The sequence below is a fragment of the Tamandua tetradactyla genome, chromosome 7 (genome assembly GCF_023851605.1).
Source record: "Tamandua tetradactyla isolate mTamTet1 chromosome 7, mTamTet1.pri, whole genome shotgun sequence".
NCBI classification, from domain to species: domain Eukaryota; kingdom Metazoa; phylum Chordata; class Mammalia; order Pilosa; family Myrmecophagidae; genus Tamandua; species Tamandua tetradactyla.
In genome coordinates, this window is record NC_135333.1 from 13,482,600 (window position 1) to 13,507,930 (window position 25,331).

Below are 25,331 nucleotides of genomic sequence, written 5' to 3' on the forward strand. Positions count from 1 at the left end.
AGGACCATGATAATTGGGCAAAAGCTATGGGCACTGGGGCAAATAATTTTAGCTGCTTTCCCTCTATTAGAAAAATCAAAATGGGGGGAAAAGGAGAAAGAACAATTACAAAAGGTCTGTGCTTATGTTAGGGGTTATTTAAAGATGGGAGAAAAGGTGACGTTTGGCCAGGTAACCAGGCTTACCCTGTTAGTGACAGTATACACAAACGCACATATGTAAACACGCACATATATACACATGTATACACACATATGGCTGTATTGCAGGGTTTTGTTGAAACCAGCTGGCTTTTCCTCATCCTACCACTTTCCAGCCTTTCATCACTATAGCCACATGATCTCCAAAGAAGCCACAGACCTTCCAAAACTCTAGGGTTAGCTTCAGATTATAAATTATAAATGATAAAGAAAGGTGCAGTAATGTTAAAGGAATAAATGGTGTTTCTGTAACAAGACATCATCAGGGAAAGTAGTTGCTTCCTTTTTGCCTTTTCTCACCCTCATTCAGGTCTCACCTCCCATGAGAACCTTGTTCCAAGTGCATTCTTACTTGTCATGAATAGTTACTCCACACTCAAACATGAAGACAGCAAAAGCCAAAGAAAGATAGGATCATTGTTTATCCAAGTCCTGGTTATTTTTAAGGCATGGATTATATTTTATTCTATCCCCAAGCAAGCAGCACAATACCTAATAAATAGAAGGTGCTCAAGATGTAATTATTGCATTTCACGTAATTAATTCAATTAAGAACAGAATTAATTAAGTCAAAAGCACAATGGCATACTTAGGAGGCTGCAGAGCACTTTATTACGAGTCCCATAAGAAGTTTCTCTCAAGACTCAACTGTAACTTTCCCTAAAATGGATTCATTCCCTTATTTTGGTCATTGTAAATCTAGCAACTCATCATTTTTCATCCTCTTCAAGAGCTACAGGCAAATTTATGGGCCATAGTTAGCAACAATATATAGTCGACGTATTGTGTACTTGTCCTGCCCCTTCATTTTCTGCTCATCCCCAATTCCTCACTAATTTTATTTTTAGGAGGGAGCACAAGGAAGGGGCTGAGACTTTAGAACCAGAGCGCTTGGGTTCTGCCACTGAACTAGTCCTATGCCCTTGGGCAAATTATTTAGTCTTTGTGCCTCAGCATCCTTGTCTATAAAATGGGGATAATAATAGCAACGACCTCATAGGATGGTTATAAGAATTAAATGAGATACTGTATGGAAAATACTTAGAACAGTACCTGGAAAGAGATAACATTAAATGGGTATTTGCTATTTTTAGTATATTGTATTATATGCCCATCTGTGAACTGACTCATATATTTTGGGGAAGCATGGTAAAGATATGAACAAACAAAAATACAATAAATCTGTAGGCATGTGTAAGAAAGAGACAGAGTGATAATAGAAAGAGAGAGAAGAGACAGGGAGAAAAGGAGACACAAAGAGAGAAGAGAAATGTGGGATGGAAATTTTCTGTGATAAAATTCTCAAGAAATTGTTCTAGCCCTACATCCAGAACTCAAAACCTTAAAGCATCATTTCTCAAATTTGGCGTGCATCAAAATCATCCTGGGGGGCTTGTTAAAACCCCTACTGCTGGGGTCTACTTCCGGAGTTTCTGATTCGGTAGGACTGCGACCTGAGTTTCTGAAATAAGTTTCCACGGGATGCTGCTATGTTTGGTATGGGGCCTCGCTTTGAGGCCCAAAGTATGTATCTTCATCAAACCCTGTTTCATATATGCCATCCCTCAAACTCATCTGCCTCTAGTAGTTCATTTCAGACATTAAAAAGAGCATGATAAACCCACCCTCATAATTTGAATGCAAATCTTATCATTTCTTTTCTTTTTTAGGTTTAAAAATAAGGATTTTTAATTTAAAAATAATTTTCTCAATATAGAATTGCCATATGACCCAGCAATACCATTGCTGGGAATCTACCCAAAGGAATTAAGGGCAAAAACTCAAACGGACATTTGCACACCAATGTTTATAGCAGCGTTATTTACAATTGCAAAGAGATGGAAACAGCCAAAATGTCCATCAACAGACGAGTGGCTAAACAAACTGTGGCGTATACCTACGATGGAATATTATGCAGCTTTAAGACAGACTAAACTTATGAAGCATGTAATAACATGGATGGACCTAGAGAACATTATGCTGAGTGAGTCTAGCCAAAAACTAAAAGACAAATACTGTATGGTCCCAATGATGTGAATCGACACTCGAGAATAAACTTGGAATATGTCATTGGTAACAGAGTCCAGCAGGAGTTAGAAACAGGGTAAGATAATGGGTAATTGGAGCTGATGGGATACAGACTGTGCAATAGGACTAGATACAAAAACTCAAAAATGGACAGCACAATAATACCTAATTGTAAAGTAATCATGTTAAAACACTGAATGAAGCTGCATCCGAGCTATAGGTTTTTGTTTTGTTTTGTTCTTAGTATTATTACTTTTATTTTTTTTCTCTATATTAACATTCTATATCTTTTTCGGTTGTATTGCTAGTTCTTCTAAACCGATGCAAATGTACTAAGAAACGATGATCATGCATCTATGTGATGATGTTAAGAATTACTGATTGCATATGTAGAATGGTATGATTTCTAAAAAAAAAAAAAAAAAAAAAAGGACAGCACAATACTACCTAATTGTAATGTAATTATGTTAAAACACTGAATGAAGCTGCATCTGAGCTATAGTTTTTTTTGTTTTTTATTTATTTTTGTTTTTTTATTTTTTTTCTTATATATTTTTGTATTTTTTATTTTTATTTTTATCTTTTCTCTATATTATCATTTTATTTCTTTTTCTGTTGTCTTGCTATTTCTTTTTCTAAATCGATGCATATGTACTAAGAAATGATGACCATACATCTATGTGATGATATTAAGAATAATTGACTGCATATGTAGAATGGAATGATTTCTAAATGTTGTGTTAGTTAATTTTTTTTAATTAATAAAAAAATGTAAAAAAAAATAATTTTCTCTTAATCTTCAGTTTTTATTGATTTTAATGATATGCATTCCTTGTGTAATCAGAAAACCTTCACTGTTAAATATTTTGAAAAACACATGACATTAAAAAAGAAGATAAATCCCACATAATCCCACATAGACATAATCATTGTTTTTGCTCCATCTACCTAGCTAACAATCTGATACAATTGGTATTATACTACATAAAATGTTTTATATTTTGTTTTTTGCAGTTGATCATGAGTCAATGTCATTAAATATTCTTTCAAAGCACTGTTTTAAATTGTTGCATAATAGTCCATTATATGTACATATCATTGCTTCCTTTACTCTATGAAAGCTATTTTTAAAAAACACTAATTTTACAACAGGAAAAATGATTAAATAATTTCTGTATTTTTAAAGTTTTTTTCACTGTTTCATTTTTCCTGGCACTTGAAAAACAAAAATCAAAAAAAGCTTGTAGGGGGGGTTAAGTTCTGTAATGACATTCAAAATTAATCCAGTCCAGAAAGACTCAGTCCAGTACAATTTAATCCAACTTCAGCTCAAAAAAAATCCTGAAAAGAGTAGTCTGAATGTCCCATGAATACACTGCATTTCCTTGAACAGTGTCAGGCACACAGTGGATGCTCAATGAATTAATAAGTCTTAGTGAAAATAATAACAAGCCCTAATTTACAACAACACTGATTTGTTTCTGTTTATTCTGTATGTTATGATGAAAGAGTAAATAAGAACTCTATATTTGCTTGCGGTTGAAGGAATTTTGATGTAATAATCCTCACAAATTTCTATTAACTTCTATGAATTCAGTTGTATTTTATTAAATTCTTATATAATCCTTTTTTTTGTAATTTGTCAAAGAGGAGAAATTCAGAATCAGCTATTCATTTTAAAATGTCTCCCTGACACAATGTACTATAACTAAAAGCAATCATACAAACAGTCTGTACAAATAATAGCAGAAAAGCCTCATAAACGAGAACAAATTCCAGTGTACCAAGGAATTTGTTAATTTTTAAATCCTTATCAAAATCATTCAAGAATTCATTTAAACCACCTATTTCTATTTTGAATTGAATCAAGAGAAGCAAAGTTTTAGAGAGACCCTATAAAGGTGATTACAATCTAAAATTCACTGATGAATTCAACCTACTGAGAGAAAACAAAATTTGAAATGCTATTATCTAGTGTCAATCTGCACTTCTCAGTACAGTATATGTGCAAACTGAAAAGAATTACTTGCTTGCTCAAGAAATAAATCTAATTATGCTGACACTGAAATGCTTGAATATCATATTCTTTTAAATACATTTCTCCTCAAACACAGAAATAAAGATATATGACCTCTAAGAAGGGAAATAATACTAAACTTAAAAATTAGAATACTATATACTTCCAAACTGGGTTTTATACCATTTGATAAGCTCTTAAAAGGAATTTGCACCCATGTACCTAGAGGTAAAATGTAAATGTGCACAAATTAACCCAAAATTAAAATTACTCACATTATTTTTCACTTACTTATCTGCCAAATTTTTGAACTAAAATCATGGCCAAATCTTATGAATTTTTATGTGTGCAGCTCTTAATATCTGCAAAGCCAGAATTTCTAGTATAGTCATTCTACATGTGAAAGATGTTCACACTAGAACTCAAAGGCATTTGATTATTGAGCTATCCAATATGGCACAACCAGTTGGAGACAGACCGATTTAATTCCTGTCTCTACACCGGACATCTTTCAATCTGTTTTATAGACACAAACTTTCTCTTTTTTGGTTTTGTTTTCCTAACTTCACTTCATTTTCTACTTAATTTGATTATGGTTATTTTTTATTTTATTTTACTTTTTAGGTTAAGAAAATCCCATGGTGGTCTCTTAGCATGGAAATGAAGATTGAACCCTATGAAGACATGGCATTCCTGAGACTACAGGACTTTCCTATGACCCTAGATATGCTCCTATCTTGAATTCCTAGATATGCTCCTAGGGAAAACAGGTCACCAGAAGACCCAGAGAAATCTTAGCTGGTGACTTATCAAGCTCCTGGAAAATAGCCATATTCTGGAACCATGTCAGGAAATCTAGACTATAAATTGCTTAAAAAGCTTTGCTTTGAAAATTCTTATATAATAGTTATCATCACTTCACTTTCCACATGAATTTTGTGGTTCTGTCTTTGGATTTTCTCACCTCACTCTTCATCCTTTCCCTGAGAGACTCTAATTTACTTTCAAGGCATTATTGGCTGCATGTGCTGAAAATCCCAAGTGTGTATCGCCAGCCCAGAGTGCCCTACTGAGCACCAGAGCCAAATTGGAAAAATTTCCATGTCATAGCACAGAAAAGCGGAGCCCTAGGGGAGTCTACCATTCTCCCTAAATTGAGGAGACAAATGTGGGATTTAGGTAACCCAAGTCAGTGAGAGCTGGCAGGAGACTATACTAGAGAGAAGAGACCTTCAGAGGGAGAGGGATCTGGAGACCTGGAGACGGACAGTCTCCCTGAGTCTTCAGCTGTGGACTCATCAGCACATGTGTGTGAAGAAACTACTTGGCACCAAGGAATGCACCACTTGAAAGGAGCAGGAGAAGAAACCCTTCACCTACAACACAGGGCCAGGAATAGTTGGTGTACCCATCACGCAGGGGGAAAAAAACCTCATAATATATGGGGCATTGAGTATACCACTAAGAAGTGTATTGTCTCAGAATTGGAAAAAATTAGCCCTAGATTTAAGTCTTCTGAAGTTTCACCTGAAGAAGCGTGAAAGTAACCTTCAAAAAAAAAATAAATAACATCACGTAACTTAACTATATCGAAGAATGAAACATATTTAAAAATGTGATAATATTTACCACCCAACAAAAGAAAATTCACAATATCTGGCCTCCAATAAAAAATCACAGGCATGTAAAGGAGGAAAACACAACCCACAATGAGGAGAAAAACTGAGCAATTGACATCAACTCAGATATGACACAGATGATTGAATTAGTAAACACAGACATTAAAACAAATATTATAACATATTACATATGCTCAAGAAGGTAAATATTCTAAAGAGGGAATAATAAAAAACACATAACAAAGGACACAAGCCAAAATTCTAGAGATGAAAAACACACTGATGGCATCAATAGTAGACTAGATACAATATAAGATAGAAAAAATGAACAGAATATTTGTAAGCTGAGGGACAACTATAAGAAGCCTAATATACTTGATCTTCAAGTCTCAGAAAGAGAGCAGAAAGGAGAGGAAAGAAAAATATTTGAAAAACTAATGGCCAGTGATGTGGAATAGCAGAGGATGAAAAGTCAGATTCCATGAAAGAACTGATTGGCTCCAAGACCTGTGCTGCTTCCAGAACAACTTTATAATTTTTTAAATGAGGATTTAGGGAAAGAACCAAGCCAAAAAGAAAAAGAAAAGAACAAGGTAGAACTAAGGAACATGTTATATTAACAGATCTTAAGAAATAGAAATATTCTGCCACCTTTGACTGATTCAAGAGTCAATCCTCATATATGAAAGAAAAGGACACCTAGTATATCAACTCTCCTAAAATATTTCCTCTATGGTACTTCAAATAAATGTCTGTCAGTTAAGGCTTAGATATAATATATTTGGTTAAGAAACCTTAATAAAAGAATCAATCAATAATAACCTTAATAAAAAGTCAATCAATAAAAAAATGGCCAAAAATGACCCAAATTTGATGAAAACTATAAACCCCTAGAGCCAAGAAACTCGATGAACTGTTAACAAAAGAAAACATGAAGAAAACTAAATGAAGGCCCATCATAATTATATTGCTTAAAACCAATGATAAAGAGAAAATCTTAAAAGACACACTACATATCTAGGTACAAGAATTAAGAATGACAATCTACTTCTCGGAACAAAATGCAGCCAGAAAACAAACAGCATCCTTAAAGTACTGAAATAAATATCAAACTAGAATTCTATACTTAGCAAAAATTTTCCAAAACCAAAGCAAAATAAAGACTTTATAAGGAATACAAAAGCAAAAGAATTAATCGCCAGCAGACCTGCACTACAGAATGTTAAAGGAGACCTTTGGGCAGAAGGAAAATGAAATAATGGAGATCTGTATTTATACAAAGGAATAAGAGGAGGACAGGAAATTCTTGGTAATACTTAGATTAATATAAATATTTTTTTCTTATTTTTATAATTACTCTAAAATGATTGACTAATTAAAACAATAATACAGCAAAGTATCACGGAGTATATAATAAATATTATAATAAGGTGCAAGACAACAATAGCACAAAGGTCAGGAGAGGAGAGATAGAAGTATGCTATTGTATATTCTTATGCACACATGAAGTGGTATCATTTTACTTTTCAATAGACTGTGATATGTTCATGAACTCTATAGATCTTGAGGCAACCACTGAAAATACAAAACAGTATAGCTAATAAGGGAACAAAGGTGATAAATAGAATAAAAAAATCAAATAAAAGAAGGTAGAAAAAGTATTTAAAGACCAAACAAAGGGTCAATGAGATGAACAGAAAAAAACAGCAACATGATAGATTAAAATTCAGACCAATGAATAACTGAATCAAGTATAAATTATCTACATATCCCAATCAATAAAAGGCAGGAATTACTATATTAGATAAAAAAGCGTGATCAAATTATTTGTCACCTACAAGAAACCCCTTTTAAACATAAGGACAAAAATAGGTTCAAGTAAAAGAATGGAAAAAGATACACCATACTAACACTAACACAGGGAAAGATGGACTGGTCAAATTTACATAAGGTATGGCAGACTTCAAAGCAAACAATATTGCCCAGGATAGACAGGGTCATTTCATAATTGTAAAGGGGTAAATCCATCAAGAAAGCACAGCAATACTAAACTTTCATGCCTCTAACAAAAGAGCTTCAAAATATATAAAGTAAAAGCTAACAGATGCATAAGGAGAAATAGGCAAATTCCCCAATATTCAAAGGTTTAAAAACCCCTCCTCTCTCATTAATAGATAAAAGTACACATAAAATCAATGCGTATGTAGAAGACTTAAATAACATTATCAACCAACTTTGAGTTAATTGACATTCATAGAACACTGTACTAAAAAACAGCAGAACACAAGTTTTACTTGAGTGTATGGAATTAACCAAAACAGACCATACAGACCATATTCTGGGCCATAAAACAAAAAAAAATTTGTTTTCTGACCCAAATGGAATTTAATCAGGACTCAATAACAGAAAGATCTTTGGAAAACTCTCAAATATTTGGAAACTAAGTAACAAATTTTATATAACCCCATGGGTCAAGGAATAAATAAAGAGAATAATTTTTAACAGAATTAAAATTAGAAACACAATATCAAAACATGTGGGATGCAGCAAAATAAATGATTACAGGGAAATTTTAGCATTAAGTGCTTACATTAGGAAAAAATAAGGTCTCAAATGCTCTAAATTTTTACCTTTACCTTTGGAAAGCAGAAAGAAAAAAAAGAGCAATTTAAACTCAAAATAGGCAAAAAGAATGGAAGTAATAAAGATAAAAAAGCAAACTAAAAAACAGTAGAACCATAGTCTGGTTCTTTGAGAAGATCAGTAAAATTGACAAACTGTTAACCATCAGGTAAGGAGAAATAAAGAGAAGACAAGTACATATATCTGGTGTGAGAGATATCTGATCCTACAGAAAATAAAAGGATAAAAGGTTTATGACAAGAAAGTTGACAATGTAAATAAATTGAACAAACTTCTGCAAGGTACACATTATTAAAGCTCACTCAAGAAGAAACAAATAATCTAACTACCCTTACATTGATTAAAGAAAATGACTTTTTAGTTAAAAACCTTCCCACAAAGAAAACTCCAGGTTCAAATGGCTCTCCTGGGGCATTCTACCTAACATTTGCAAAATATATAATACCAATTCTACACAAAAGGGACCAGAAAATTGAAGAAAGGAAGAAACTTCAATTCATTCTATGACATCAACATTACCCTGATACCAAAACTAGAAAAAGACTTTACAAGGAAAAACAGCAAACAAAGCAAAAGGCAAAGTTACAGGCTATTGCGGTTGGAATCTGTTGTGTACCCCAGAAAAGCCAGATTCTTTAATCCCCATTCAATATTGCTAGGTGGGAGCTTTTTGATTGTTTCCGTAGAGAAGTGACCCAACCCATTGTGGGTGGTAACTTTTGATTAGATGGTTTACATGGAGATGTGTCTCCACCTATTCAAGGTGAGGTTGCTTACTGGAATCCTTTAAGAGGGAACCATTTTGGAAAAAGCTTTAGAGCCACAGGACCCACCAGAACCAACAGAGCCAACACAATGGATAGAACCCAGGGGAAGCCGCTGACGAGAAAGCTAGCAGATCTCGCCATGTGCCTGTTCAGCTGAGAGAGAAACCTGAACGTCATCAGCCTTCTTGAACCAAGGTATCTTTTCTTGGATGCTTTAGATTGGACATTTCTATGGCCTTGCTTTAATTTGGACATGTTCATGGTCTTAGAACTGTAAACTTGCAACTTAATAAATTCCCCTTTTTAAAAGCCATTCCGGTAGCAAGCAAACTAGAACACAGACCAGTACTCCTAATGGACACAAATGAAAAAACTCTTAAATTTTAGCAAATCAAATTCACAGAATATATAAAAAATAAAACACCATGGCTAACAAGGCTAAGTAAGGTTTACCCCAGGAAAGGCAAGGGTGATATAATCCTTGCCACAGTCATGAGTAGAATTAAGTTGTTCAGGGCATGAATAATTCAGAAGGATAATGAGCCCCAAAACAGAGACGTCAGTTTCATGAAATCCTCAGTACAGGAATGCCACTCAGGCGTCCAAAGAGATCAAAGTGTATCTGCATTTTCTATTCATTAGCAACCTGCAAAACCATTTGAAAGCCCTAGCTGAAGCTTAGCCTACTTGATAAATTCCAATATTGCATTTAATAAACATACAATACAGGCAAATCTCCATCAATAGAGCTGTTTTACTCTCTAAAATTAAACAAAATGTCTTTGTTTTGAATAACAAAATGTAAATGGTAATGTTAAGGATAAATCCTTTTCTACGGTTTTCAGTAGGGAATGAAGGAATTTTTGAGTATGTCTTCATTCAAGATGCTTCAAAAACAGATGTATTTTCTAATTTGCTATCTGAAGTTAAATATAATAGTTGTGTTTTAGTAGCCTCAAGTTAATCAAGAAAATTTAGTTTTCTCTATTAGAAAGAAAAGAAACCTTTGACAAATCTTTCTGTTCTACTGCTTAATGATACAAGATCTAAAAAACCAAGGCACTATGTTCTTTTATTTATTTAGTGCCTACTCTGTGCAGAGCTCTGCAATGGTCTTAATAGGGTAAAGAATTTCTCAATTTTTGTCTTCAATCTTACAAAAACTGTAAAGGGTCTCTATCTACCTTGGCCTACCTTTAATTCAAAGAGGAATCATCAACTGCATGGTCTGCTTATTTTCCATGTCTACTAGAGTTCTCCCAAAGGCACAGAATGAATGTTACTGTTTTAGAACTTCTCACTGTTTTTACAGAACCAATAATGAAAATTGTTTATGCAGCAACCTAGCTGATTCTTTTTTTCCAAGGAGATGTAGATTTACTGTTTGAGCATATGGTGTGATCAGTCATTATGCTGTAGCTAAAGGTCTGCTTTTTGATCCCCTTCATTAAATTGAGATCCTTGCGTTCTAAGATCTGGACCAGTCACTCCAACATTACTCCTGGCAATCATGTTTAATAAATATTTGCTGAATGAATGATGAATAAATGAAAAACAATTAAGCATGCAAAAATTAAAGACTATGAGCCCTTCCAAATTAGCCTAACATGTAGAAAATATTTATTTATTTTCCAAAATAGCAAGACAGAAAATAAAAATACAAATTTGAATCAAGATGTCAACTGAGCATAGGGTCCTACTCTCCAATCTACTTCTCATCCTATACAAAACCCTTAGAAATGAACAGATTTCTTATCATAATAATGATAATTCTATAATAGTGTTTGAAAACTTAAAAAAAGTGCCATCTGCATCCATACGGTGGATGGCCATAAGAAAGAATGAAATTTTGAGATATGCAAAATATAGATGGACCTTGAAAATATTATGCTCAGTGAAATATGCAAGGTACATAAGAACAAATGCTGTATGACTTCACTTACATGACGCATCTAGAAAGAGAAAATTTGTAGAGACAGAAAGTAAATTAGAAGTAACCTGGGGGAGGGTGAATTGGGAAGGGGGAATTCCTGCTTGTAAGTATAGAACAATACAAAAAGAACAACAAAGTCTTTCAAAGACGAATGACACTAAAGGGGCATGATGAGGTTGCCGTGCTACTCTATGGCTGGGGGACAAGCACAGTGAGCACAGCTCAGTGGCAGTGGGAAAGACCCTTGAGCCACTAATGGAGAAATAAATAAACTTCACACCCTTGCTTTCTACCTACAGTCACTAGTGGCATCAGGAAAGAAAAAAAAAGTCTTTAATTCTATTAAAAATACTTGCAGAGCATCTAATATATGTGTTACGCGCTATGCTAACACCAGTGATTTAGAAACAGCCTTGTTCTTAAGGAGATGTTTGTGCTTAAGGACCTCACATGTTAGGTTTCTGCAGCAGGAGGGGGCAATGAAGCCTAATCCGATGTGATCTGTGCCATTCCGCTGGAATAGAGAGAGGCCTGGAGGAGGTTACGATCATGACCCATTTCACAGAGAAGGTCCATTTGAGCAACCCAATTCTGGTTGTCACCCATTCCCTCCTTCCACACACACCTAATTCCCAGAACCAGGAATTATGGATTTCCTCTGTACATGCCACAAAGAAAAATGAGTTATTTTGAACATAAGTGGCTGAACAATAACACTGTTACATCAGTGTGAAGCAACCAATACTTAAGAGCTAAAACGGTATACTGTTATGTCTCCCTCCCCTCCATTAAACAAGAAGGTGGCAAAAAAAATAACAAATTGCCAGTCTTTGATAAGCCAACAGCTATTCTGGCAACCTGTATTCTATGCTCTGCTTTAATAGGCTGAAAAACTCTTTGAATCTTTCGATATGTCAAAATAAGTACACGTCTTTCAACTTCCTGTGATAGGAGATTCATTCTGAAATCAGCTGGTTAAAGTTGCTTTATGGTTCTTTTCTTAATTATTTGTTTTCTGATCACTGTAAAGGTCAATGTCTCATTCAGTTGGAGGAGAAAAAACATTACTAACAAAGTCAACAATTTTCATTTTCAGTTCATTAAAAAGCAAAAAAAAAAAAAAAAACATTGGGTGTAACTTTGAGGTGAGCAAAGAGAAAAATTTATCTTTGGTGTTCCAGTGCTCAGTTCCTTCTTATTTTAAAATGGAACACACACACACACACATTCACACCCTTACAGAGGGTACATTCTATTGGAAGCCATCTAATTCAACTTTACCTTTAGTATAGGGATCTTCCCTATGGCACCTGTGACAGACAATATCATCCATTCTCCATTTGGATACTTCTACCTACCCAAAGGTCACTACTTAACAAGGCAGCACTCATTTTTAGGAAGTTCTTATTGACATGGGAGAAGATCTTGAATTGTTATAAATACTTATGCAGCTGACCCCTTTTCTTGTTAACTATTTTCTAACTCTCTTTGGGCTACTTCTCCTGCTTCGTCCCATGCCGTGTCTCCCCACATCTTTGTCTCTTTTTTAGAACCTCCTTCTCTCTCTTATCCCCTTTCCCAACTTATCCCCTTGCTGCTTTTTATCACCTTCAAATGCTTCCCCCTTGCCCTCCCAATCACCTTTTGGTTCTTTGTTCTCAATTACCAATCCACTACTGAGCTTGAGTGAGGTTTTCCCTACAGAATATATCATCATGCTGCCCTGATTCCACAAATTCTACAAAAACGTAAACAATAACAGCTTGAGGCAACTGATAAAGAAATACTATTTTATAATATTGAAGAATGAAGTCACTAATGGTAAAAGGGGAAGGGCATAAGTTAAAAATGGTAGATAATTTAACCGGTGGAGAGAATCATGTTTAATTAACATTGGACACATGTTACAAAGGTTCTACAAAGGTTCTATGCATGACGGTAACTTTCCAGAAACCTACAACCTCCAGATGGGTCCCTAGACCAGATAAATCCTGAAATGCAGAGGGGCCAGTTTCTCTGGATCATAAACTGGTTCCATCCCCCCTATCCAATATTAGTGGAAGCCCCTTTCAACATGAAAAAGCTAGAATGGGCATAGCCCAAATACCCCCAAAGAGTGGGAGAAAGATCAAAGGTGATTGTGGACTTAACAGAAGAAGGTAGGGTTTAACAGGTGAGTAGGACTGCGGAGTTATTATACTGATATTTCTTTTAGTTTTTAGTATCTTAGAGCAGCTAGAAATAAAAATCTAAAATGGTGGAATTGTAACCCATACCAAACTCTGAAATCTGTTCTGCAACTCATTGTTGTGATATGCTTTGAACTTAATTGCTTTTTGTATATATGTCATTTTTCACAAAAGAAAACAAAACCATTGTGATGATAAATGCATAGCTATATGATGACACTGTGAACCACTGATTGTACACTTTGGATGATGTGAATATGCGGTATGTGAATATATAATATATACCAATTAATAATGTAATGAAAAAATGTTTCTTAAGAACTTTTTCTTATAAAAGACAAAAATCCTATTGAAGGAAAATGTACAATGCAAAAAATTAAAAAGGAAAAAATGAGAAAAAAATCATAACCCCCACACACAGCATAGCTATTTCCATACAGCAGCAAGACAATGTATAATAATACTACTTTGTGGACCCAGGTTGAGTATGAGACTTTCTGAACAAAGCATTCACTGAGTAACAAAGACCTCTCCAGTCCCTGCCGAGAGACAGCAGGCACTTCCTACAAGGAGAGCACTTCTTTACTATGGAATGAGGACAAAAGGAAACTCAGCTGAGCTGCTGTCAGACAAAATTCTTCATTCGGCTTAGTTATTTCATAGCAATTGCTTTTCAGCTGATATCTCCTTACCACAGCACATCTATAACTCCCTCAAAAGCAAAGCAAACGACCTTCGCCAACCCCCAAACCACAAAATATTTTATTAGAAGATCATGGAACCAAAAAGAGTAAAAGAGAAATCACTGTTTATATAGTATTCCTACTTTTTCCTTCCTTTCCTCAGAACAATGCTCCTTTCATTCTTCCATTCATCAGAAAGGCTGACCTGGGTTCTGCTTCATCACCAAAGTTTCTCATACACAGCTGAATAGCCAGCATCTATTCCCACAAAGCTTGACTCTCACAAAGCAATGTTGCATATGTGTGTGCCATTCCCTGCTCTTACCTTTCCTGATCCACTCTCTTTGAGTCAAAGCCCTCAAGCCGCATAACCATCCAGCTTGTCCCCAAGTAAGTGCTCCCTGGCCTTTCCCTCAGAACATACAGGACAGTGAAATCAGGCTAGAGATTTGTTTCGAGCTGTTCCTGGGTAAAGGATTGTACCATTCTGGCACCGAGACATCAAATACCACTGTGTAGCCAACTGTGTTGTTTGGCTAAATCAAAAGGTTTCTCATTCTTCTCTGGAAGTGACACGGGTCCATACCCCAGGATCTGGTCTGTCCAGTTTCCTAAGAGATCTAAGTAGCTTTGTTGCAATGCAAGTAGGTCAGATCAGAGTTACATAACTGCTTGCCTCAGAGAGGAGAGTTTACTTCTTTATCAGTAAACACAGCTTCTTCCCACAAAAGCATCTGAGAATGGCTGCCCTGCTGCATTCGAAGTTAAAGACATGATCCCAGTCCTTGGAGAACTTCTCACAGGAGACTGGATATCTCAGATAGGTTCAGCTCCTTCACGTAAAAAAAAAAAAAAAAAAGGACAAAGCCAAGAACCAACAACAGCTGTTGAGCTCGGACTTTGTCAGCCTCTCCTTCCTGCCTTGGTACCTCCTCAGATAGTCCACAGTCTTCCTCCTACACCTCCCTTTACACCTCAGAATATTCCCTCCACATGCCAAGAAATCAAAATCTACCAATTTTAGATGGTGCTCCTTGCTTCTCCTGCTTAGGAGACAACTAGCTAAATACCTTAGTTGTCCAACTCAGGAGTGGTGAGACTGGGGGACAACAGCCTTCCACTCCAGTAAGAGTGCCAGGCAATTTTATTTTAACACTCTGTATCATGTTCACCGAGGCCACCCACATCACAGGGTGAAACTCCCAGGTGATTTCCTCACACGCAGGGTTCTGTATTCTAACCCACAACCTACCCAGTCCCCTTTAGTATGGCCTTATACGAGAATACACCGAAACTCAGCAGACACTTGGATGTCCAACGATTACCCTCTCAGCCTATTCCCCCTTTCCATTGTTTCCTATTTCCAGCTTTCTCTCAAATAAATCTGAGCTCATTCCTCTAAATTCAAAGGAGAATTTAATGTGCAAGTAAAATTAGATGTATAATTTTGCAGGGTCAGTGGGGAGGGGTGCACAACCAATCATGTTAAAGGATCAGATATTGAGTAAGAGAGGAAAAGACCGTGTTCCCAGAAACAGAACAATAAACCTTATCACGAACAATGAGCACAAGGAAGAGAGAGTATTACTGACAATCAACAATTGAGTTACATCTATATTCTCTTTTCTTTCTTTGTGTTTTCTACTTTTATGAAACATTTTGAGCTTTACAATGTCAGATCCAATAGAAGCACATCTTATGTTTCATATTTTTTGTAGCTTCCTTTTCTTTTTTCTTACAAGTCTAAAACAGCTGTATTATTTCCCCTTCTGATAAATTCAGGGAAAATACGTGTTGCCATCTACTTTCTACTGCACCCTCTCCTCATATATTTTTACACAAAGCCATGTTCAAAGACTGAGATGGGTTACTTCTGCTCATTTAATGCCCCAATCATCTGCTTTTATTCTACTTCCCAACTTATCTTTTAGTAATTTCATCTTTTCATCAAATGTCAACAAATCACATAAATGAGCATACTAATGGATGTCAGTAAGTTTATACATACTACTTCATTTGTTATTTGTGACTTTCGTTCGGGCCTTCCAGAATACCTGGGCATTTTAGATTCTATGGCAAACCAATGGGATGGAATTTCTGGGCAAAGGGTAAAAGAGAACTAGCATTTATTGAAGTTCTTTCTGTGCCAAATATGATACAAAGTGAAGTTTATATATATATATTTTAAGAAAACACATAATATTACCATTTCTTGCAGGCCATGGACATGTCCTTAAGCCCCTAGGAGTGGCATATGCTCTCTTCTCACCTCTGAGGTATTTCAGTATAAATGCTTAAACCTTTCAACACGGCAGAGCCACTGTCATCCTCATAGCTTAGGAAAACGGTAAGAGATGACAGGGCCCACTTCTGGCAGAACTTGAATACAAACCCACCAAAACAAGCTCACTGAAGCCCAACTAAGCAGCAACATCCTCAGATCCTCATGTAACATTTCAGGGCCCCCAAGGCTCTCCTCCCTCATCTGAATTTCCTTCCTGGAAACTTTTCTCCTCCTTACTTTGTCTCACTTACCTCGTCAGAGCCCCACTCCAGGATGTGTGTTTCTTCATCCAAGGCCTAAATTGGTCATAAAAGCCTAGTTAACTTTTGAATAACATTGATCTTTAGCAGTTCACTCTTTGTCAGATATAATTGTCTTTGTGTGCAAAATACCCTTCTGCTAACTGATATTCCACACATTTTTCAACCAAAGTTTTCAACCAAGACTTTTGTGACAATCCACTTTCCGATATAAGATTCACCTTAGGGATGCATTCCTGCTACTTTGGGGAAGGATGTGCTTTCTGTCCCTCCACAGGCATGCTCTGTTTCCAACACAAATTAGCTTACTTATGTACAGATGCTTACTCATGTACAGTTGCCTGCTTCCTTTGTTGAACTCCTGGTACAGGTGAACTGAAGAAAAAGCATTCTTCTGAAGGTAATAGTACTGCAAAATCCTACCTCTAGTCTAATCTCACTGCCTTACACAAGTGTGCCCCCAAAAAAGAGAACTAAAAATGAGACAGTGTATATCCTCAACGGAGATGTCAAACAACAAGATCAGATGTCCTCGGTGATTCTTAAGATTGGCTGAAAAGTACTTTTTTTTTCTGTGCTGCTCCAATGTAATGATACATCTACCAATTTCAACCCAGAGACAGTATATCTGGAAAGTAAGCAAACTCAGTGAGCCCATGGCCCATTATTTACAGTTTATGAACTCACAGCCTCTCCCTCCTATCAAGAAGGGATACTGCATCCAAGCCAAAAGCTATCTCGTATTAAAATGGAAAACCACAATGGAGTTGGACTCTAACACAGAATGATGTCTTTATGCTATATTTATGATTAAACGTCTAAAGCCAGGGGTTTGTATTATATACTATCCTTTAAACAACAAAATATTCTAGTTCGAAATATTATCTTATCTTCTATTCTTAACATTTAGTGAAACGATAAGGAAAGATAAAACTTTTCCTACTGATACTATACTGAAAAATAATTATCACAATGTAAAGCCCTTCTCAGAATCAACAGTGAAACTGTGAGTTTACTTTTGGACAGAGAAGGCTAGGGACATGCCTCTGTCTGGCGTACAATTCAGAGAGAATCACTAATGGGGGAAGTTTCTCCAACCAAACCCAGGGCCAATGAAAGGATCAGATCGAGCAATGGAAATGCCTTTTAAGGACATAACTTAATCATTTCATTATAAACACTGAGGTCCTTACAAAAGAACTTTCTTAGAAGAAAGGAACAATAAAATAATGAAATGTGTTTGTATTTTCCTAGCTAATAATTAAATCATACATAACAGGGTATTTGATATAAAAATATTTTTTCATGGGGATCTCCATTAGCCCAACTGCCTGATATCAAAATGTTTGCCTGACTGAAATCCATTCATGAAACAAATATTTATTCAGAGCCTACCCAGCTCAGATACCATACTAGGCCCTGGAGATTTAGCAGCGAACAGGACAGATATGGTGTCTCCTCTTGGAGTTTACATTCTCATAGAAGAGACAAACAATCAATGAGGTAACTGTAAGTAAATAAAAAATGTCAGATGTTGAAAACTGCTCTGTAGATAATCAAGAGGCTGACATGCCAGGGATTAGGGAGCTGGGCACTCTGGTGGGTGGCTCAGGAAGGCCTCCTTGAAGGGACATCTGGGAACTGAAGGAGCTACCTGTGGTTAAGTGCGACTGTGTACCCCAGTGAAAGATAAACTCTCAATCTTAGGGGTGATTTTAGGTAGACTCAGGTACTCAGTCTTAATCTGTGTTCCTGTGGGTGTGAACTCATGTGTGAACAGGACCTTCTGAAGATACTGATTTTTAGTTAGGGTGTAGTCCACCTGAATCAGGGTGGGCTTTAACTCTTATTACGGGAGTCCTTTGTAAGCAGAAGAAATTTGGACCCAGTTAGAGGAGGCCACATGGAGGAGCCCAAAGGCAGAAGTCAGGAGAAACCAGAATTTCAGACAGAAGGAGAGGGGGGGGGAGAAGGAGAGGGAGATATTGCCATGTGACCAGAGGCAGAGCTTCAAACCAAGGAATCCAAGGATTGAGAGAAGGCAACACCAAGAATGCCACAGATACCCAAGAGAAAGCCTTGATAATACCTTGATTTTAGAATTAAGCTAATAATTGCTCATTGTTTATTCCAACCCATTATGTGGTGTTTGTCATAGCAGCCTGGAAAACTAAGACATTACTGAAGTGAGTCTAATGAAGGATTCCACGAAGTGGGAACAACAGGTAGAAAGGGCTTCAGGGGGAATGCACTTGACTGAAACCCAGGAGGTAACATTGGAGAAGAAGCAGGGGCAGATTATACAGGCCTTGTAGGCCATGACTAATAACATGCATTTTATCTTAGTAAAACAAAAAATCATGGAAGAATTTAAACTAGCATGGTGTAATTGAACTTGTTTCTCCTTGAAGCATTTGAGAATAAGTCACAGGCATGATGTATCACTGTCCTTGAATACTTTAGCACGCATTTCTCCAAAAGAAGCACACTCTCCTACATATAACCACAGTATAACCATCAAAAACAGGAAATTAACACCAACGCAATACTACCTTACAATCCACAGACTCCATTCAAATTTCACCAATTTATAGCAAATGGATCTAATCCAGGATCACATACTGTCTCTGGCTCTCATGTCTCCCCAGTTTCCATCAATCTACAATAGTTCTTTAGTCCTTCCTTGATCATATCTTAATTATTTTTTAAGATAACAGGCCAGTTATTTAGGAGAATGTCCCCTCAAATGGATTTATCTCATGTTTTCTCATGATTAAATTCAGGTTATGCCTTTTTGACAGGATTATCCCAGAAATGATACTGACTTCTTCTCATATGATTCTGTCAGGAAGGACTCAATGTTTTTTTAATGCAATTTTATTGAGATATATTCACACACCATACAAACCTTTCAAAGTGTACAATGGTTCCCAGTATCATCACATAGTTAGTGCACGCACCAATTTTATAACACTTTCATTACTCCAGAAAAGAAATAAAAGCAAAGGTATTTAATTTATATTTGCCCCATTAGTGATGATGTTTACTTTGATCACCTAATCAAGGTTTCTCTAGTGTAGAGTGACAATTTCCCCACTGTAACGAAGTATTTTAGAGGGAAACACTTTGAGACTACGCCAATATCCTGCTCCTCACCAAACTTGCACTTACTCATTTTAGCATCCTTTGATGACTGTTTCCTGCATCAGTCATTACTGTGATAAAGGCCAAATGACGGTTTATTAATTCCACCATTTCTTTTACATTTATTAGTCATTATTGTACTGAAAGGATGAGCTTCTCATTTATGTATTCATTTATGTGTTTATAACTGTATGGGCTCATGGATTATTTTTTTCCCAATGTGCTATAATTTCACTATTTATTTTTATGCGCAAATTACACCAGAGTACCTCAAAGTTGGTCTTGTCCTCTTGGCATGTCCCCCATTAGTATTTGAACACTTCCTTATTTTTATTTATTTATTTATTTATTTAGGGTGCATGGTCCGGGAATCGAACCCGGGTCTCCCGCATGGAAGTCAGGCATTCTAACCACTGAACTACCCGTGCACCCTCACTTCCTTATTTTATGGCACAAGATGTTTCAGCCACATCTTTTGCTATTTCTACCTCAGCCCTGAGAGCAGTCTTTCCCCTAAGGATCCATGTTTTCTCTTGGTAGATAAGAGTACTTAGAAACCAAGATCTAAATATCAAGTGTGCACATTGTTGCAGGGGTATTACTGCTCCCACAGCCTCTCAGTGGACAAAGCCAGGAAATAAATGCACATACACACATGCTCACACACATTCTCACACTTATATTTATTTTGCCCTATATCTGTATACATTAAAAACCATGAATTCACATTGATAAATGAAATGTCAATCCACTCATTCTCACTTTCCCCTTTCATATTCATAACGCCTTTCAATAAGAGTAAGAAAACTGGTTTCCACTATCTTCAATATAGTTATTTATTTGTCCCTTGCCCCCATCTGCAACCAATCTTCCAGTGCTTCCAGGCCGCCGACTCACTCAGCTGGCTTCCAAGCTCAGCTCCTGCCCTGCCGGGGCCTCCAACAAGTCTTAGAGAGAATGGAAAGCGTGCTTTAACTTTTCAAAACAATTGCGCTGGCTGCTGGTGGAAAATAGATTTTAAGAGAGTGAAATTAGGAAGAACATATGGGAAGCTACCTATTCACCAATTCAGATAAGAGACAAATGATTTAGGAAGACAAGAATAACTGGAATATGTTTCAAAATATGTTTTGGAATTAGACTTAGAGAGGTGGCTGATGGAGCGGTTGTGGTGGGTCGGGAGAGTGAGGGAAAGGGAGAACAATGGATGATCCCCAGGTTCGACTTGAGCAACTGATGGTGGAGACTTTCACAGAGATAAGAGAAACGGAGGACAGAAGAGGTTTGAATGGGTGAAAATGATCAAGAGTTGCATTTTGGAATTTTAATTTATTTTAAATTTTTACTATAAGATTCCTGTTAATATCCCAGGGGCAGTGCCATGGGAACAGCTGAGTATATGGGTATCTGAGTCTTCGAGGAGAGGTTAGGACTTGAGACATACATAGCAGCGGCAGAGGCAGTAGCACGGAAGGCAGTATTTATCATGATGGGACTAAAAGAGCTCACCAAGAAGAATGAAGATAAAAATGAAAAGATGGCCTGCGGCCAAGCCCTAAAATACCTTAACATGAAGAGGAGAATGGGCCAAAAGAGGCCGGGAAAGTTCTGAGATGGAAATAGAACCAGGAGACAATGGTGCCATGGAAATCAAGAAGAGACAGTGTTTCAAGTAGAGGGAACACTTAACTGCATTAAAGTTGTTGACATGTTCAATAAGTTGGGAAAGAGATGTGTCTAAACAGACTTGGCTGCAAGGAAATTGCTGGTCGATCTTAATAAAGCCACTTTCCCTTGAGTGGTAAGGAAAGCTGGTAAGGAAATTTGGAGAGGGTGACATGGAGAAATGGTTATCAGGAGAAATCCTCCTGGTAGAAAACATAGAGAGTGCCTAATAAAATATTTATTTGCTATATTTTAGTATCTTTACATTAAAAACAGGTATGAAACATCTATAGGAAAATAAGCTCTTTATGCTAGTTCTTCTAAATAAAGACGGCATTTATTAATCACCTCAAATACATTTTACATTCTCTTCTGTTTGCTTTCTTCAAAGAGCAATATATATCTTTAGTAAAATAGTCACAGGTAAAAAAAAAGCATCTCTAATTTTCCAAGGTCTGTCTGAAATGATAGTGAAAAGAATAAAATTGACTTCTTCATAGAAGTATTGCTTTGCAACAGAAATAAATATTAGGAGGCTACCACATTCGAGTTTGGCACATTAGTCGCTTACTCTTTCCGCTTCTCTCATGCATAACAGCTATTGCAATGTAATCAGTAGTTACTTCAGTTTTTTGAATCCCAGATCTTATTCTTGGATTTTCTTTTGTAAACTGTTAGCAAATTCTTCTGAAATTTTTTCCCTCCACTTATTCTATTTCTTTTTTAACTTCAAGACTCTGTAAAAAATTCTTCTACATCCTCATCTTTGATATAAGAACTCCTTTTCCCTTTTTGTTTCAACACCGTAAGAAATTCCTCTATAGCCTCATCATTGATAGCAGAATGTTTTTTTCTTTCTTCATTGTTTTCTATTTACACTTTCTACTTCTTCTCTATTTTTGGGTCTCTGCTTTACCAAACTCTATTTTTATAAATGGCTTCTCCATTCATTTTCTACTCTTTATTTTTATTTTTCCATTTCTGCCTCTTCCTTTATCTTTAAATGAAAGTGAAAACTATGTCCATTTTACCGGACATGTCCAGATCTGGAAATTGCTTTCCCCTTGGTTCTAGCATCTTAGGCAGGACAAAATCCCAATAGGACTAGTAGAATCAAGATCCTTTAATTTGAAGATGAGACTGCATTTGTGCTTTGCATAATATTAGATATTGGAAACACAGGCGTTCATTCCCTTTTCAGAGAAGCTCTGCCCTAGTGCTAACGCTATGGAATGGCAGGGCACTGGTGAAAGGTCCATTGCATTTTTTCTAACATGCCTTTTCCTGTAATTTTGCTTCTTTATTAAGGACACTGAAATATACTTCCATGGGAGGTAAAAATCCCAGAGCTTGGCTTCCATTCACATATTGGTCTGTGTGGCCACAGGGATGTACCACAATGGCATTTGCGTTGTCATGGAACTGCACTGCAAAACCCAGTTTACTTCAGGAATAACTATTTTCTAAGCCATAGCATCGGTGGTTTTAAAATTCCATTTTGCAATTAATGGAACTCCATGAAGATCTAATTTGTGTTTATATTTCACATTATCTTTCCAACGTTCACAGGTTCTCCAGAGGCTTCCCACAACACGCCAAACAGGTCCAAGAGTTGAAGAACAAGCAGGTGATTTTCCTGGTTCTGATTTTGAAGACTGTGCACCAGTTAATTGCATTTCTCTTCTCTTGCACATACTGTGCAGTAAGGAAGAAATCTGAGGTGTGTGAAATTTTCCACTAGCAGTTGGCTGCAGCATCCTTCTCCTCACAGAGATCCCGACTCTGCTTCCTACATCTTGAGTGGCTGAGATTTATTCCCTCTGCTTTGACAAAATTTCCAGAGGGGTATTAATATTTACTTCAAATTTTACATCCAAAAACCTTTCTGCTTCATCAAACACCAGGACAGCGAAGGATTTTTATCACTGCTTAAATCCCATCTCTGTTTTCCTTCAGAACATGCTATCTGTTGGGGATTGTTTGGGTTTGGTAAAGCTGATGAAATGCAAGATACCAGAAATGGACTGGCTTTTAACAATGGGGATATATTATTTTACAAGTTTACAATTCTAAGGCCTTGAAAATGTCCAAATAAAGGTGCACCAACAACAGGACATGGTCGTCATGGAGGGCGGTTGAGGAGAGGAGGCAGCAGCTGCACCACACTGGAGCAGTGGCAGAGGGCTGCTCCGAGTGGTCTGTCACTGTCTGCATCTGCATTATTTTAGAATAATAATATCAGTCCCTGAAACATCCCTAAGATTATATATTAATATTACTAAGTTTTCTATTCTACTCATCCGCTAGTTCCTTGCTCATTTTTCATCTACAGTCAGCCAACATTGCAAGCCTTACATGATCCATTCCCAAGTCTGCTTCGTTACATCACCACTCTCCTTCTTGCTCACTCTGCTAGCCACTCGGGCCTCCTTAGAGTTTCTAAAACGTTCCTAGCATATGCTCTCCTCAGGGTCTTTGCATTTGCTATTTTCTCTTCATGGAATTATTGTCCCCTTCACTTCTCTCAGGTCAAATGTCACCTACTCACTAGGGCTTTTCCACCAAATATTCCTAAATCCATCCACATTTCCTATCCCCTTTGCCTATTTGCCCACTATCTTCTTCTCCATTGCTCTCATCAGTAAATGACATACCATACAGTTTATTTATTTATCTTATCATCTCTCTTCTCCACCAGAATGTAAAATTCCGAAGATAGAGATTTTTGTCTCTTTGTGTGATGTGTTTTTGCTGCTGTTTTCCCAGTATCAAGAACAGTGCCTAGAAAAGAGAAGCACTCAGAAACTATTTCTTGAATGAATTATCAGTAGGAGACACCTAATGTTTAATAAACATTTATGGGAGAAAGAGAGCGAGAGGATTACAAGAAGATGACAGACTAGGGAGCTCCAGGACTCAGTCTTTCTACCAGGACAACTATTAAACAGGTAGAACCGTCTGAAACAAATATTTTGGGAAAAAAAAAACAAACAAGAAAGAAGGAAAATGTCCAAATAAAGGCATCAACAGGGCAATACCTTCTCTAAAGACCGGTTATCACATAGCTTGGGGTCCTCAGTCAGATAGCAAGGCACATGGCGGCATCTACTAACAGTCCTTCACTCCTGGGTTTCACTGCTTCAGCTCCTGGCTTCTTCATCTGTGGCTTTTTCTCTCTGAACATCTGGGTGTTTCTCTCAGCTCCTCTCTGGGGCCTTTTTTCCTGTGAGCTTCCCTCAATTTCATCTCTTAGCTTCTGTGTATATTTTATCCTCTTATAAAGGACTCCAGAAAGAGGATTAAGGCCCACTTTGAATGAAGTGGGTCACAACCCAACTGGAATAACCTAATCAAAAGGACTCATCAGGGGTGTATGGGTAGTTCAGTGGTAGAATTTTCACCTGCCATACAGGAGACCCAGGTTCGATTCCCAGCACTTTCCAAAAACAAACAAACAAAATTCAACAAATGGCCCTGCAATAATAGGATACGCACATGGAAAAAGAATGAAATGTGACCCCCACCATACAGCATACAAAAAAAAAAAAAAAAAAAAGAACCTACCCACAATTGATCTACTTGGGTGGGTTCTTTTTTTCTATCTCCAATACAAACAATCTAACCAAACTGTGGGAAGTGCTTTGTAAGTATGGCTAGACTTCATCTATTTAAATCGCCAGTTCGTTTGTTGGCGCAATATTAGTATGACCCATTTTTATTTAACATCTTTTCTCATCTTAAAAGAATTTCCAAGATGGAAACAGTAAAAGTGAGTCACTCTTTCTCCCAACAATACTAATCTTTAGGTAGCAACTTTGAAGCTATGTCTTCAAAAGAAAGAAACAGCACACATAAAAGATGGTTCATATGGAAAATTTTAAAATAATAAATATTGGGGG

The 25,331-nt window shown here is 36.7% G+C and overlaps 1 protein-coding gene across 6 annotated transcripts in view; it reads right to left on the bottom strand.

The window, feature by feature from the left end:
* PLD5 (phospholipase D family member 5) overlaps positions 1-25,331 on the bottom strand; it is a 453,172-nt gene that overhangs the window by 255,215 nt on the left and 172,626 nt on the right. For 2 of the 6 annotated variants that reach the window (XM_077167820.1, XM_077167822.1), the window contains exon 1: positions 14,405-14,681. The exons of the other annotated variants lie outside the window; for them this stretch is intronic. The gene's annotated coding sequence lies outside the window, so the exon portion shown is untranslated. Of the gene's footprint in view, positions 1-14,404; positions 14,682-25,331 lie in introns of those variants that run through there. 6 annotated transcript variants of the gene reach the window in all.